The sequence below is a fragment of the Juglans microcarpa x Juglans regia genome, chromosome 5S (genome assembly GCF_004785595.1).
Source record: "Juglans microcarpa x Juglans regia isolate MS1-56 chromosome 5S, Jm3101_v1.0, whole genome shotgun sequence".
NCBI classification, from domain to species: domain Eukaryota; kingdom Viridiplantae; phylum Streptophyta; class Magnoliopsida; order Fagales; family Juglandaceae; genus Juglans; species Juglans microcarpa x Juglans regia.
Genome location: NC_054603.1, coordinates 6,442,152 through 6,457,593, shown reverse-complemented (window position 1 = coordinate 6,457,593; position 15,442 = coordinate 6,442,152). Strand labels below are relative to the sequence as shown.

The 15,442-nt window shown below is 35.7% G+C and overlaps 1 long non-coding RNA gene across 1 annotated transcript; it reads left to right on the top strand.

The window, feature by feature from the left end:
* Nucleotides 1-12,888: 12,888 nt before the first annotated feature.
* Nucleotides 12,889-13,649, top strand: LOC121266986. Its single transcript, XR_005940955.1, has 3 exons — nucleotides 12,889-13,002; nucleotides 13,109-13,201; nucleotides 13,302-13,649. It is a non-coding gene; the product is annotated as an uncharacterized LOC121266986 (long non-coding RNA).
* The last annotated feature ends 1,793 nt before the right edge of the window (nucleotides 13,650-15,442 follow it).

Here is a 15,442-nt window from a genome sequence, read left to right as displayed (position 1 = left end):
TTTAACTTTGGAATCAAAACAATGTAAGTGTAGTTTAAAGAATAAGATAAGGTACCACCATTTAGAACACTCAGAACTGCATGAAAAACCTCCTCTCCCACGATGTTCCAATGATTTTGGTAGGAATATACCTCAAACTCATCTGGGCCTAGTGATTTCAGTGGGGCCATCTGTTTTAATGCTTCTTCCACTTCAGTTCTGTTGAAATGCCAGGTTGGCACACACATTGAGATATTTGTTGTTTCTATCTCCATGCTGATACCAGTTCTTCTTTGCCCTTTGTCTCTATTTTAAGTCTTCATTCTCCCTAAGTTGTCCCAACTCCCTTTGTATCCCTTTGATCTCTATGTTATGACTCCCTTACTCTAATTGTAACCTGTGAAGGCTTGTTGTTTTATCTTTTATCTCTTTCTCCTTATCCTTCTCGAAATTCTTGCTCCACTTGGTTAAAGCTCCACTGCATCGACTGAGCATGTCTTGCACTTTTGAAACTAGATCCAACAACCCTGGCCATTTATTCCATTCTTCCTCTATTATGGTCTCACACTCTCCGTCAACTGCCCACCCTGCTTCATATTTAAAGCCTTTCTTCTCATGCAGAGTTCCTTTCTTGAATTTATCCATGGTTAATAGGAAGGGTCTATGGTCTGAACTTTTAGCTATCAAGACCTCCAGTCTTAGACTAGTATGTGTTGGCCACAACCCTGCCTAATCGTTCATTTGTGAAAGTTTAATCAATATGCCTATTACTCTAGGTAAATCTATCTCCATTCCAGCCAATGTCATCTAACTCCACCTTCTCCAAAACATATCTAAAATTTGACATTAAGTATTCTTCCAAGGGTTGCGCCTCTCATTTTCTTCGTTTGTTACTATTTCATTAAAATCTCCCAAAACAAACCATCCATAGGGAATATCATGTTTAAATGATAGTAACATATCCTAGACTTCTTTCCATTTAATAGCATGGTTGTCCATAGAAACACATTAACAACCATTTGCCTTTTATTTCATCATCAAATATCCATACATTTATATGGTTTTGTGAGTAGTTAATATGTTCCACTCGCATCTCCATATTCCAGAAAAGTGCTAAGCCCCCACCCCTACCAGTTGGTTCCACCACAACACAATTTTTGAACCCCACATTCCTCTTTAACACCTCATACTTTCCAGCTTTTAACTTAGTCTCCATAACAAAGACTAATTGGGGTCTCTTTTTCTTTACTAGTAGGCAAAAGTCTCGAACTGTTCAAGGGTTTCCAAGAGCCTGACAGTTTCAGCGTAGGATTTTCATTGTGATTGGCATGGCTGATTTACAACCACCACCAATTCCTTTGTCAGATTGTCCCCATCTTTCCTGCTATCTGTTTTGCCTTTTTTCAACTCCCCCTTCTATAAATCATCCATGCCTTCATCACTTATTCTTCGTTTGAAACTAACCCAGTTAGACATCTCCTTAGGTGCTTTACCCATTCCCATGGCTCTCCTCTTCCATGTACCCCCTACCTTCTTCCGCCCTCTCCCTTTCTCCTCAGACTTCTTTATTATACCTTCTATTGAGATCATAGTAGATTCTAAACAAAAAGGCCCCTGTACTTTTCCTTCACTCATCACTATTTTTTTACTCTGCTCTCTACTACCCCTTCTCTCAACCTCTATACCCTCTGTAGAATTCATAGATACTTTCTCCCCCAACACCATTATTACTTCTTTGCTTCCCCCTCATTTTCATCTCTTCCATCCTTTCTCATCCCTTGTCCTTCATCTGTTTTTTATTCCCATCATCTCACAAATTTTCTTTCAGATTTGTGCCCTGTAAGAAATCTGGACTAATAACCCCATAACCTCCAATTGCTGATCTTCCACCATAATCCTCATTTGATGAATTTCCAGAGCTAGTATTGCTCTTGTATTTGGGTTTTCCTCCTCCCATTCTCCTTATAGTTGTTTCAGCTCTAAGCCAAGGCCCAAATTGCTCTACCTCGCTTGTCTATTTCTCCATTTACTTTTGACTGGCCATACAACCTTAGGAGCTATAGATTATTCTTCCACAAGTGAAACAAATACGAGGAAGTTTTTCGTACCTGAGGGAAACCCACTCATTCTGTTCTTGCACTGTGATTGTTCTTCCTCGTGCAACTGGCTTGGTTTAAGTCCAGAATGATATGCACCCTGAAGTAATTACCCCAACTACTCCCATCCTCTTGGACCACCACATTCGTCACCCTTTCGATCCTATTGCTGATTTGTTCCCCACAGTTACGCATCAAGTAAGCTAGTGGCAGGTTGTACATTTGTACCCAGGAAGTTTACTGCTCAAATCTCATCTTCTGTGATTGAGTGAAACCATCAAACAAGTTAAGGACTAAAAGGATGTTATCGAATAACCATGGCTTCCCGTCCCATAATCTCTGTTTGTCTTCCTTATTTGCAAAGGTAATCACAAAAGTGTTTCTCCTCACTTCTTGGAATGATGCTTGTTTGCTTACTCTCCAGACCTTTGCCATGGTTCATCCAATAACCTCTTGCCCGATCGTAATTATCTTCCTCACCAAACTCCTGTCCCCCTTCTGTTTCACCTCCTCTAAAATACCATCGTCCACCTTGATGGACGCATACTTCTCCTCCATCAATCGCAATCTATCCCACTTATCACCTAGCTCTTCCATCCTGTTACTGCAACCTGCCATAGTGACTGATGACTTCAAGCGCCCTCACCCGAAAGGATAGGGAGTAACCGTTTCCTTCACCCCCGCCTTCTCAGAGAGATGGTAGAGAGAAGAGAGATTGTTTAATAGAAAGACCCATAATTCTATGGCTTTTCTTGATGTCATTAATTCGTAGGTTCAAGATTTTCTTTTTTTTTTCTTTTTTTTTTTGTATGATCATGATTTTTTATGCTTTTTTTTTTTTGTTTGTCAGCATGGATCTTACCTTGAAAACAAAATATATATGGTCCGGTAATTAATTTTAGTACTTCTATTTACACATTAAAAAAAAATTCATTCCATTATAAACCCGTACTTTAGTATTACAAGCTTGTTTAAAATTAATACACTACTTTATATTAAAAATATTATTATTTTGAGTTTATTATAAATATATTAGATTCCACTTAACTAGTATGTTACACACTTGTATATAATAGAGCTAAAAAATAGGTTGACGTTTGAAGTGATGTCACATGTCACTACAAGGAAAACTACTTATTGCGTCGAATTTGGCATTGTCGCAAACAAAATCATCGGAAATGGTACCTAATTGCAACGGTTAAAATGTCGCTGCAAGTTTTTGTCAACAATTATGGGATCGACAATCAATGAGCAATGATTCAATCTATTACGGCGATTCTTCATCATTTGCCACGATTTTACCGTCGCAATAACCATAGCTTTACTGCATTGGCTGGTCATCCACGAAATAAACATATTGCGGTGATACTAATCAACCGACGCAAAAAAATAAAGTTTGTATTCTACAATCTTACGTTGACATTTGGTTCTTTTTTTTTTTTCCCAGAGATCCCCCATCTCCTTCTCAAGGGTCACCTACGACCGTTCTTGTTGTTTCGATTTCTCCCAACAAAAGCCTTAATTTCTGACATGAGCTCCTCATTCCGGCAAGGTGTCGATTTCAACGGTAGGATGATGATGATCTCTCTTTTTTTGGGTTGTAGGTTTTTCATATATAATTTTGTATATATATAAATCATCATCCCATACCACTTGCCGACTGAATTTCAAGCACCATTCATGAGTAATGAACTTGCATCCCATATCTGATTTTGAGATTTCTTTGAGTGTGTGATGATGATTTCTCTTTTTTTGGGGTTGCAGGTTTTTGTGATTTCTCTTGGTAAGCCATTCCATCCCTTACCAGTAATGTAAATGACAATTTTTGAGACTTTGTATGATGGAGAATGATCCAAAATCTGGCATAATCGAAAATCCAGAGATCGTTTTTAACAAATTTTGGCTTTTATCAAGGTATTTTTTCCCCTGATAAAGTGATGTTTGTGGATTGTATAGAATCATTAATGTGTACAACTGTGAAAAGCTTGAAAAAATATAAGTGTTTAGATTATTTGGTTGTTTCTTGGAAACAAAAATGTTATGCTTCCATTATGGCATTTCATAGTTGGCTTTTTACTTCCTGGTTGATAATAGAAGAAGTGGGCATCTTAATATTTGCAAGTTGATTTGTTTTTGGCTGAATGTTATGTAGCATCAATGTTTTGCTTTAAGCCATTTACATGGGCTTCACCTAATATTCATTCATTCTCAATAAAATCCTATCTTATTTACCTATAAATTTTTGGCAATCCGCCATTTACTTATATTCTGTCAAAGGAAAGTCTCATAATTTTTGCTATATGTGAATCCACTTTTTCTTATGAAAAGAGGCGTGAGAAACACACTTAAAGTGAACTCCATCCATTCCTAAGTTTTCTTTGGTGCGTGCCCAGCTCCCCCACAAAACCAGTTTCTTGCATTTTTCTTCAAGTCTTTGGTCAGATTTGAAGTTTAGAGCCATTCAAAGAGACGAACCCAATATTCATCCTTACCTTTGAGATCAGATTGAAGACTCCTCAAAATGACACTCAATAACAAACCCAAGAAACCCATTACTCCTTTCAAATCCCTACCCATTTAATATGTATGAAGTATTAAATGTTATGTATGAACTATTAACATTTGTTTTGAACGATAAGAGACACAATATGAACAAATAAAATAGAATAGGAAACTCAATCTAATTCTTTTTCTTTTTTATTTTACATACTTATATATACATATACTCTTTATTCATCTATGCTATAAAGTAAAGAATATATCTTCAGACATGTATGTATCATGATATATTTAATGAAATAGATTTAATGAATATGTATATCGACCCATATCCATTAATTGATACTCATACAAATTGAATCATGTGCCAAAAACCAGATTTGAAATGGTGACACGAGGATTTTCAGTCCTCTGCTCTACCAGCTAAGCTATCCTCTACTCTATGAAACAGATAAGTGGTTAGAGTTATTAATACCGATAAACTTTATGTTTGTTCCCCTTTTAAATGAAGATAAGGATCTCAAAATTAATTCCAGAACTGATTAATAGTAAGTTAAAAATAAATTACAGTTAATATATATATCAACAAACTAGCTAGGCAAGTACTAATCATACTTATCTCAATTGAGGCGATGGCATTTTATAGGATACTTTATTCATCATGGAAGTCATGGTTATCTTCTATGAAATTCTTCTCAACTCATTTACCTATTAATACACATATACTTGAGTTTAGATAGTTGCTAACTTCCATGAAAAATTCAGTTTTTCACATGTATAAACTCAAGTTTCGATATGTCAAATCTGAAAATGTTTTTTCCACACACTTCGCTATGTAATACATATAAACACACTCCCACACACTTGCTTAGTTTCACTCGATTCAATTAAATTTCTTACTTCTCAAAAAAAAAAAAAATGTTAACTGAGGTTTCAAGAGTTGATAGGCACTTCTATTTTCCAGGCAAAGGTAGTCAATAGCCACTTGTTGTGGAGAATCACCATTAAAAAACGTGCACTGCAATTACTCTCAATATCTCATCTCACCAGTCTAACAAAATCTGGTAACTAAAAGTAACTTTTAACCAACAAAAAATTACCAACACACACAGAGATTTCCAAAGAAGCTTATTCTTTTTAAGATATAGTTAAATATGACAACAATTTTCAGCAAATATAATCCATTATAAGTTTACCACTTGCCACAAAATAAGTTTTTTGATAGGGTTATAGACTTAGCATGAATGACTCTTACCTTGAGAACAAAGATCCTTCAACCTCAAAGATGGCATCTGTAATGATCCAATTATCAGGATAAGGCTTACCACTTGGTGCAAAATAATAACCAACATGTATTATCATTGGCAAGATACCAAAACTATCATTCACCATGGTAACCAGCTAGAAGATAGAAGATAGAACATGTAATGACAAACCCCTAGCCATAAGAAAGATATAGCTTTGGATGCATATAACCTAATTAGCTATCCAGAAAGTCACTAAAACTGATCTAAAAATGTGGAGTTTAAACAACCACTGAATACAAGAATTTACTAGAGAAATTATGATCCAATACAACTTAGCAAAGAAAAAAATTATGATGCAATACAAAATCTCTACTTGTCTAAGCTAAAGAGGCAAACACACATTCGCCCATATGATTTCAGGAATATACACATGCACATGTTTACTAGAACTCATCAAGAAACTAAAATCTATTGTTTCTAAGTCAGTATAATACCCACTATTGACCTTAGGATACAAAGGAAAAGGAACAAATTTAACTAATGGTTTAAGTAGCACTCTCTAAAACTGAAGGTGTCCTTTTGACTAAAACAAAATTTTAAGGATTACATGTTTCTCTTTCAAGAAAAATATAAATATGTGCTATGAAGAACACAATTTTACCTCAATCTTCGAATCTATTCCATAGATACAAAACATTTTTTATAGGTGGTCTGTCCCAAGGTGTAAGTGGATTCAAAACAGGATCACCATGATATGACCTCAAATGCACATCATTGTGAAAACAGGCTATTGAAAATAGAACTAGAAAGCAGCACCATCCTATGCTTTCCAGAATAATAAAAAATAAAAGAGAAGGAAAAAGAATCTAGCATTAGAAATTCTAATCAATATAGCATTTGGTATTTATGAATCAGCAAACATACTTAGACTTCACCATATCATATGTTAAAAATGACCAATTGAAGCTGTGATGCATGTGCACGATACCCATAAGAATTTTATAACTGTTCCATTAATAATTCATACAATTTGTCTCTAATAGATGTTGCTTCATGCTTGTTAATAATTACTGACTTTGACATTATATGGTCCTGTTTCGTAGACTTGTATATATTAATAATCCTGGTTTTACAGATGTGAAATGTAAATATCTTGAAATTACTGTTAATTTATTTTTATAAAGGACGTTCGATGGGAGCACTTAGGGAGTTTTTCTTTAGTACTTTATGTTTTTGGGCTAAAGCTCTTGTATTGAATGGAGATCATCTTCATGATTTGCTTTTAGCCCATTCTAGTTTCCTAGCTTGTATTTAGGCATTTTCTCTTGTATACTTCCTATGTACTTGGGCTATGCCTATACTCTCTCACACACACACACAAACAGAGAGAGAGAGAGAGAGAGAGAGAGAGAATGATTCACGAATAGAGTACCTGATAATAAGATTGAGAGGCATCAACCAAGCCAAAATTGGATTGATCAGCACCATATACTGCTGCACTTAGTGTTTGAGAGTTTTCAACAGCTTCTTTCTCTGCAACAAATGTAAAAGAAATTCATAAATTGAAACTAAATATGGAGGCAAAAGAGAAGACAATATGAGAGGGTAGGCTCCACAAAAAATAGCTTAATCAAGGGAGAAGTTAACCATCTGATTATTCAATATGGAAAATGATTAACTAACCACTCTTTTCTAACTATTTTACAACTCTATATGAAAGGAGGGTAGCTTTGTAAAATTGAAATTCATTTTTAAAGAAGTGGCACAATTGCAAAGAGACCTAAATGCTTGGAAAGAAGAATCTTCCAAGCTGATCATAGAGACCTAAATTTCTCTCGTAAAGGTTGTTACTCTCCCCTAACTACTCAACCACCACCATATGAAATTGCCAAAACCAAGCTTCATCCAAAAATATTCAATTCCAACCAAAAACTATCAAACCCTTTATGTATGTTCCACCATTTTTCCTTACAACATCAATGCCACTACGATTGTTTTTGCCTCTTAAGTAATACTGTGTCAATTATAGAAATTTAAAAGTTTGATTCCATTGACTTAGCATACCTTTTGCTTGATGCCCCATTCATTTGCACATATATCAGGTTCATTAAAGTGATGTTATATATATATATATATATATAGATATCTTCCCTATTGTACACCAAGAATACAGTTTCATATATTAAATACTATTGAGAAATTTACATTGGCTTTGGTAGTATGCCCATGTAGTCTTTATGACCTACATTTGGGGCTATTGATTTCTTCTCTCAGTAGCCAATATATTTTACTTATTTCATGCCAACTAATAATCGTTGTCCATTCCTTTTTTCAAGATCGACAAAAGTTGGATGAATTCTAAGGATAGACTTCGATCAACGAAATATGCTAAAGGAGTTAAGGAGTTCCTCACATAGGCATGAAATGACGCAGTGGGGAGTGACCACATCCGGTGTCCATGCCGTATATGTCCTAATAATATTTGGCTACCTATAAGTGAGGTGGAAACTCACTTGTTCCTTACATGGATTAATCCTAACTACATAGAATGGATATATCATAGGGTAGGAGGAAGCATGGAATGTCACTGATGACGAGGACGATGGCCATGTTAGTGATAAAGAAGGATACATTGATGACATGGATGAGATGTTAGACGACATCAGGGGAGGGACGTTCGCTGATGTAGCCTCAGGCAGTCCTAGCCGCGATACTGGGGCTTCTATTCTAGGATCTACACAATACTCAGCCTACGAAAAACTTTTAAATGATGCCAGACAACCACTTTTTGATGGCTGCACACAGTTTTTGCAACTCTCGTTCATTGTGAAATTGCTACACATTAAAACAATTAGGGGTTGGTCAATAAGATCATTTGACATGCTGCTTGAGCTTTTGAGGTCTGCATTTCCAGATGCCCTCTTGCCATAGTCATACGAAGAGTCACGATCATTGCAGCCAGGTTTAGGCTTTAGTTACACCAAAATTCATTCTTGTCCTAACGACTGCATATTATTTTGGAAGCAACATTTCGAGCTAAATGAATGCCCTAAATGTAAGACTTCTAGGTGGTTGTCAACCATACACAAAAGCCACCTAATCCCTCAGAAGGTCTTGCGTCATTTCCCTTTGAACCTGAGGTTGTAACGACTATATATGTCACGAAAGACAACCGTTGATATGAGATGGCATAAAGAGCAACGAGCAAATGATGGCATCAATATGAGACATCTTGCTGATTTTGAGGTTTGGAACCAGTTTGATAAAGATCATAATTGGTTTGCAGTGGATGCTCGCAATGTCCGATTGGGTCTATCAAGTGATGGGTTTAACCCTTTCAATAATATGGCCAAACCGTATAGTATATGGCCAGTTATCATTCTTCCATATAACTTGCCTCCATGGTTATGCATGAATGATGCGTTCTTTATGATGTCTCTCATTATTCTTGGACCAAAATCACCGGGGAATGAGATCGGTGTGTACTTGCAACCCCTTGTAGATGAATTGAATGATCTTTGGACAAATGGGGTTGCTACATATGATGCCTCTACGAAGGAAACATTCTTGCTACATGCTGCTTTATTGTTGACAATTAATGACTTTCCAGCGTATGGTAACCTTTCAGGGTAGTCAACTAAAGGCAAACTAGCATGTCCTACTTGCAACTTGGGTACAGATTCTATGTGGTTGACAAATGTTCGAAAGCATGCATATACGGGACATCGTATATGGAGAACAAAAAAAAGTGTTTTCAATGGTAACTGTGATCATTGCACCCTGCCAAATTTGTTAACGGGACTTGATATTATCAATCAACTAAGTTTTCTTGGAGATGTACACTTTGGTAAAGGTTTGAAGAAGCGGAAACGTACTCTCGATGAATTGAATTGGATGAAACGGAGCATATTCTTCAATTTGCCATATTGGTCGACACTTAAGCTCAGACATAATCCAGATGTTATGCATATTGAGAAGAACATATGCGACAACATCTTGGGAACCTTCTTGAACATTCCTGGGAAGATAAAAGATAATATCAATTCTCGGCGCGACCTTTCCAATTTGGGTATAAGAAATGAGTTACATTTGATCCAAGATTGTCAGCGGTGTACAATGCCACCTGCATGTTTCACATTGTATGGAGATGAGTCCCCAATGGCGATATTGTCTGATGATGTATTCATGGTATAATATAAACTTAAGTGTTAGTGTTGATATTCATGGTACATTGAGTTCAACTATATGAGATTTGTAACAATTGCCAATATTGGTTGTCTTGACCATGTATCTCATCAGGTTCCAAATAAAGTGAAGTTGCTAGTGGGATAACTTGGACATGGATGGTTTTATTGCATAGTTTTTGTTAACAACTTGGAAGTAATAGTTTCAGCTGGGCTAGCCTTTTTTTCCTTTCCTGCCATTCAATTTGGTGATGCTACTGCGGGAGGCAACTTCCTTTTGATAAAAATAGAGCATTTGTTGAAAATTGCATAGCTATAAATTGTATTACATATTACATTTTATCATCGATGTCCATTGTGTGCGTTGGTATTCACAAATCCTCAACGAAGAGCATACATTGCCAAGATGAGTCCCACATGCCAATAAGCTTTGAAGTTTTGAAAAGGGTATCTCAAAAAATATACAAAAGTCATTTTATATAAGTTAACATAATTTTTGTGATTAATCTGAACAGTGAAGAAGTTGCTATATGAATTCGCTTAATAATTAATGTTATTCATGATTTGACGCCTTTAAGAAGAGAAATTCGAAGGCCTATGAAACACTACCTGCTAAATTGGACATGGAAGAACTTTTAGAAGCTTGAAAATGTTTAATTATTATACATAAAAGTATTGGAAAAAAACGTTGGCAATATTATTTACATCTTGCAGTTATGCCTATTAAATATTTCTAATTGTGCCAATAAGTATTAATTTAATACTTATAATGAATATTCATTTCTTTCTATGCAAATAAGTATTCATTTAATAGGTATTAAATATTAAATACAGATAATTATGCCAACAAGGAAGGAAATAATTAATGGATTAATCTATTCCTTCCAACCAATTATATGATGCATATGCAAAATTGTTCCATACTTCTTCTATTCATTTAATAGGCCTTAATTTGGGATAATATTTTAATAGTTTAATGTAGGATAAAAGCAAATGTTGGGTACGACTATTGGGCTTGAAATGTTATAGAATGTCAACCAAAAAGCATGGGCGGGAGAGCTTGGCGCCTTGGAGGAAAAGTCAGGGCTGATATTGCAATTTAACCCTCATTTTCAGCTCAGATTGAGAGGTTAGTACAAAGAAAAATGATGAAATGGTTGGCAGATTAAGAGACACCCTTTTTACAGCTTGCATGTGTCATTTCACCTTCTTCATTGTAGACACAAAGTTGAGAAACACCCTCGTTCCATTCCGAAGGGAGAAATGACCTCTCTCACACTCATTTCCTCAAGATAGAACATAGTTGTTCTAGAAACTAAGCTTCTGGACACCTAAGCTAGTTGTGTGATAACAAGAAGGGTAGGAATCCAACAGTTCTACGACCAACTTCAAGGGGGTAGGTTAAATTTGCTAACCTAAGGTTGTAATTTCTTTCTTCTGATCATAGTGAGTTGGGACTATAATATGACATCTGATATGAACTTTTCACAGTGTTTTGTGACTACAGTTGTGAGTTTCTTGGGCAATTAGTGTCAACTTTTACTTTCTCTTTATCTCCTTTCTTTCTACTACAAAAACATATGCCTTTTTCTTTCTCTCAGATTATTACTTGTATTTTAATAAAGGGAAAGCTTTAGGGTACATTGTGTTAACCTCGACTAATTGTTTAAGTAAAGCATGAAGTAATTTGTCTCTTGATGTGAGTGTATTCTTCAATATAGTATATTTTATAAATGAATTGTGGTTGAAGCCCATGGCTTTTGGCAGCGATATCTATGGGCTTAAGGTATTGACAAGATAACTGAAATGGATTGAAAGTTTTCTATTGTTTAGTACCTTAGTATCTTGGTCATCTTTAAAGGGAAAATCTTTTAAGAGACATTTCCATGTATCTCTTATAATGGTAATTAAATAGTGCTTCCATGCTTTGGTATCTCCATGATGTTGCCTTCGGTGGATATAAGCCTTTTCATGCATATATGAACTAGTATTACATAATGATTTCCTGTTAATATATTACTTTAAGATGTTTATACTTGTTTCAACCATTACTATTTTTTTATTAAGTTACTATCACCAAGTTAGTTAAGTTAATATCAAAGGCACTTGAGGCAATCAAAAGATGGCCCCAAGTGGACGAGGAAGATGGAAAGGATGAGGTGTAGGTAATAGACGTGTTGGGGCTGCAACAATTAGACAATCAGAACATCATCCAGAACTTGCCTCATGGACCCTTAGAGATCTAGAAGTTAGCTCTAATGACTCGATGCAGCCACCAGACAGAGTACCGGATGCTGGTTTAGATAATTTGCAAGTGGATGCACAACAGAATAGAAATGATGATGGTAAGTCTGAGTGTTCTTCATGGCTGTCACATTACTTCGGTTATATGAATGCATACTTAGAGATATTGTCTCCTTCTCACAGAGGTTGAAGTCGAATCAGTGGAAGCTCCAACAGTGCTACCCGCAAAGAAACGTGGCCGTGGACCTACAAAATGCACAGAGTTTGATAAGCTGATGAAGCATGGTAAGATTTCTTTGAAAATCAAGGCTGACCAAACAGCCCCATGTTGCGAGAATGCAACCATGTTTACCATAAGGGTAACATGGATATTAAAGCACCATGCAGACATGAGTCATGCTCGTTGGACTGATGTCCCCGCTCCCGATAAAGATGAGCTCATTGACCGTGTGCGGGTAACAACTAAATAAGTCCTATGTATCCATTTGTTAAATTTATTTTCTATTGGTCGACATTAAACCTTAATGTCCTTGTCCATGTTAGGCTGACTTTGTTCTCGATTGGGATTTGGATAACCATCGAAAAACTGTTTCGAAACAACTTCGCAAGCGACTTAACACTTTTCACCATCAACTCCACAAAAAATATTTGGCTTATTCAAGTCATGAAGAGGCGTTAGCCAATGGGTGTGTCTTGCTGGACCCCTTGGTGTGGGTTAAGTTATGCGGGAGGTGGGGAAGCCACGTATTCAAGGTATTGGACACATTATTTATTGCACCAATTTTTTTTTATTTTTTATTTATTTTCGTTATTGACTTAGTTTAAAATAATAACTGACTTCTATTTGTTCATATGGCAGAAGGTTTCAATGTAAAATACAGAGAATAGAAAGAGGCTGACAACTAATCACACAGCTGGAAGAAAATCGTTTGTGAGAATACTAGAGGAGCAGGTATATAAATTGTATCAGCCTTCATTTAATAAGTGAACTTTTATATGTACTTTTAACACAAAATGAGCATGAACTGTATATTTTAATTGATATACAACAGTCACCTACAAGCAACCTAGTGGAGTTTTACAAGGAAGTTTGTTGGTCTAAGAAGAAGGACCAGTTTGTGTCGCCCACAACAGAAGAACTTTATGTGAGCAATTTCCTTGGGGCTTGCTTTGTATTCATTTTTCTAGTCAATTTCTTTGAATTATTTGTTTCAATTTATATTTCAGTTAATTAAGTACATTGGCTTACAAGTCATGTAAAATTTGTTGGTGTAGCACAAAATAGTTGGAAAGTTGTCTGATTTGGAACCCGAAGTTCGTACAACAAAGGCAACAGAAGGGGTTTTTAGAGATGTTTTGGGACATAAGTATGGGTATGCTAAAGGTTTAGGAGAGATGATAATGCCGGAGTCTACCCAAAAAAAAGATCACGAACGTGATAAACAATATGTTGAAGTAGTAAAGGAGGTTGCATACTATAAGAATGAGGTTGCAGAATTACGGGGAGATGTGAGGGTCCTTTTGGAGAGACAATAAGAGTATGGCAAGTTGATGAACATGTTAATGTCTGAGAGGCAGTCACGGGGAGATTCTCTCCCTACTACTTTGGATATTAGGTCCTCCAAGCTCTAATAAAGCATTTTGTGTTTTTTGGGATCAATGTGCTAGCATCCTTTTGTAGGAATCAGCATTTTGCTTTTGAGGCTAGAGGTAATGGGTTCTGGTTATAGTGTAGTAACCTAGCTGGGCTGGCAATATTTTCTAAGTTTTGGAGGGTCAAACAAACGTCGTGAAGTAGAATTGATGACTATATGGTTTGATGCAAAAGATGGGAGATGCATATTAATCATGTGAGTAGAACCATATTATCCACTCCATTGATTACATGTATAAATATATAAATTAAGTCATGCATATATATCTGGGTGCAATTTCATATTGAGTAAATCATTTTCAAATAGTTTAGATTCCTAGGAAATGTAGAAAACTTGTGTATGATAAATTGCTTGCCATTTTGCTACACATACTTGGTGTTGGCATAAGACAGAGGTAAATACTGAAATTTTCAATTCTGAATATGCTTCTAAGTTTGATAACTGCCAGCTGTTGCTTCTCTTAATTATTTCAAATGTAGTGTCAATAATTAATGTTATTTTTTTCCTCTTCTTCTAAGTGTTATAAGGTGATGTTTGTTGAAAGTGGATGTGGTTATGCATGTGAGACTTGTCAGCATTGAGTTTGAGAAGAATGATTGTGGATGGCTTTTGTAAATTCCAAACTTGTGGTGAACAAATGAGAGGTAACGAACTGAGGCTGTTTTTGTGTTTTCTTGCAATAATTCATGCTATCAAAGCTGTGCATATGTTTTCTTGTTTTGTGGAATGTCCCTACATATGTAATGTTTTTAGATGGATCGAGTTTATAATGGGCCATTGTGCAGTTTTTTGTGTTTGTGCTGAAGTAGTTTTTGTGTTTTTAAAAATCATTGCTTATCTTCAAATAAGCCAGATGCTTCAAGTCCCTACTAACTTCTTGTGCAATATTGTGTACTTAAAAAAATGTTGTTGTGTAAAGCCTTTTGAGTGGGTAAAATCTTTAATGCTTCACCATGTTTGGCTTAGAAGACTTGACAGTAGGCAAACATATAAGTGTAGTTTCCTTTACCAATAGTATTTGACAATTTTTGTACAGCTTCTTATAAGATAATTGTAGGGAAATGGTTTTTTGTTATATAAGGTTATAACATATTTGAATGTTGTTGTCCATAATTGTAGTGATCCATGTTAACTGGTTCTTCTATTTTGTTTTAGGCAACATCAAGTTATGGGTAGATGATAAGTATAACCATCCAAGAAGATTCTCTATCTATCGGCTCACATGATTGAGAAGCGAGCCCATAGATAGAGAAGCAATATGGTACAATGATAAAGTAGATGCAACACCAACTTCAGATTCTCTGTCTATGGGCTCACATGATTGAGAAGCAATATGGTACAATGATAAAGTAGATGCAACACCAACTTCAGATCAAGCAAGCAGCCCAACTGGAGATAGATTCCAAACATAAGGTTAATTATGCTAGCATATAGGGATTTATTCCTACACAATATCATGTGAGACTCAAGTAATATGTTTAGTACTTAATATGGATTTGTTACTTTATTAATGTAAATATTAGACTTGTTGATATTAT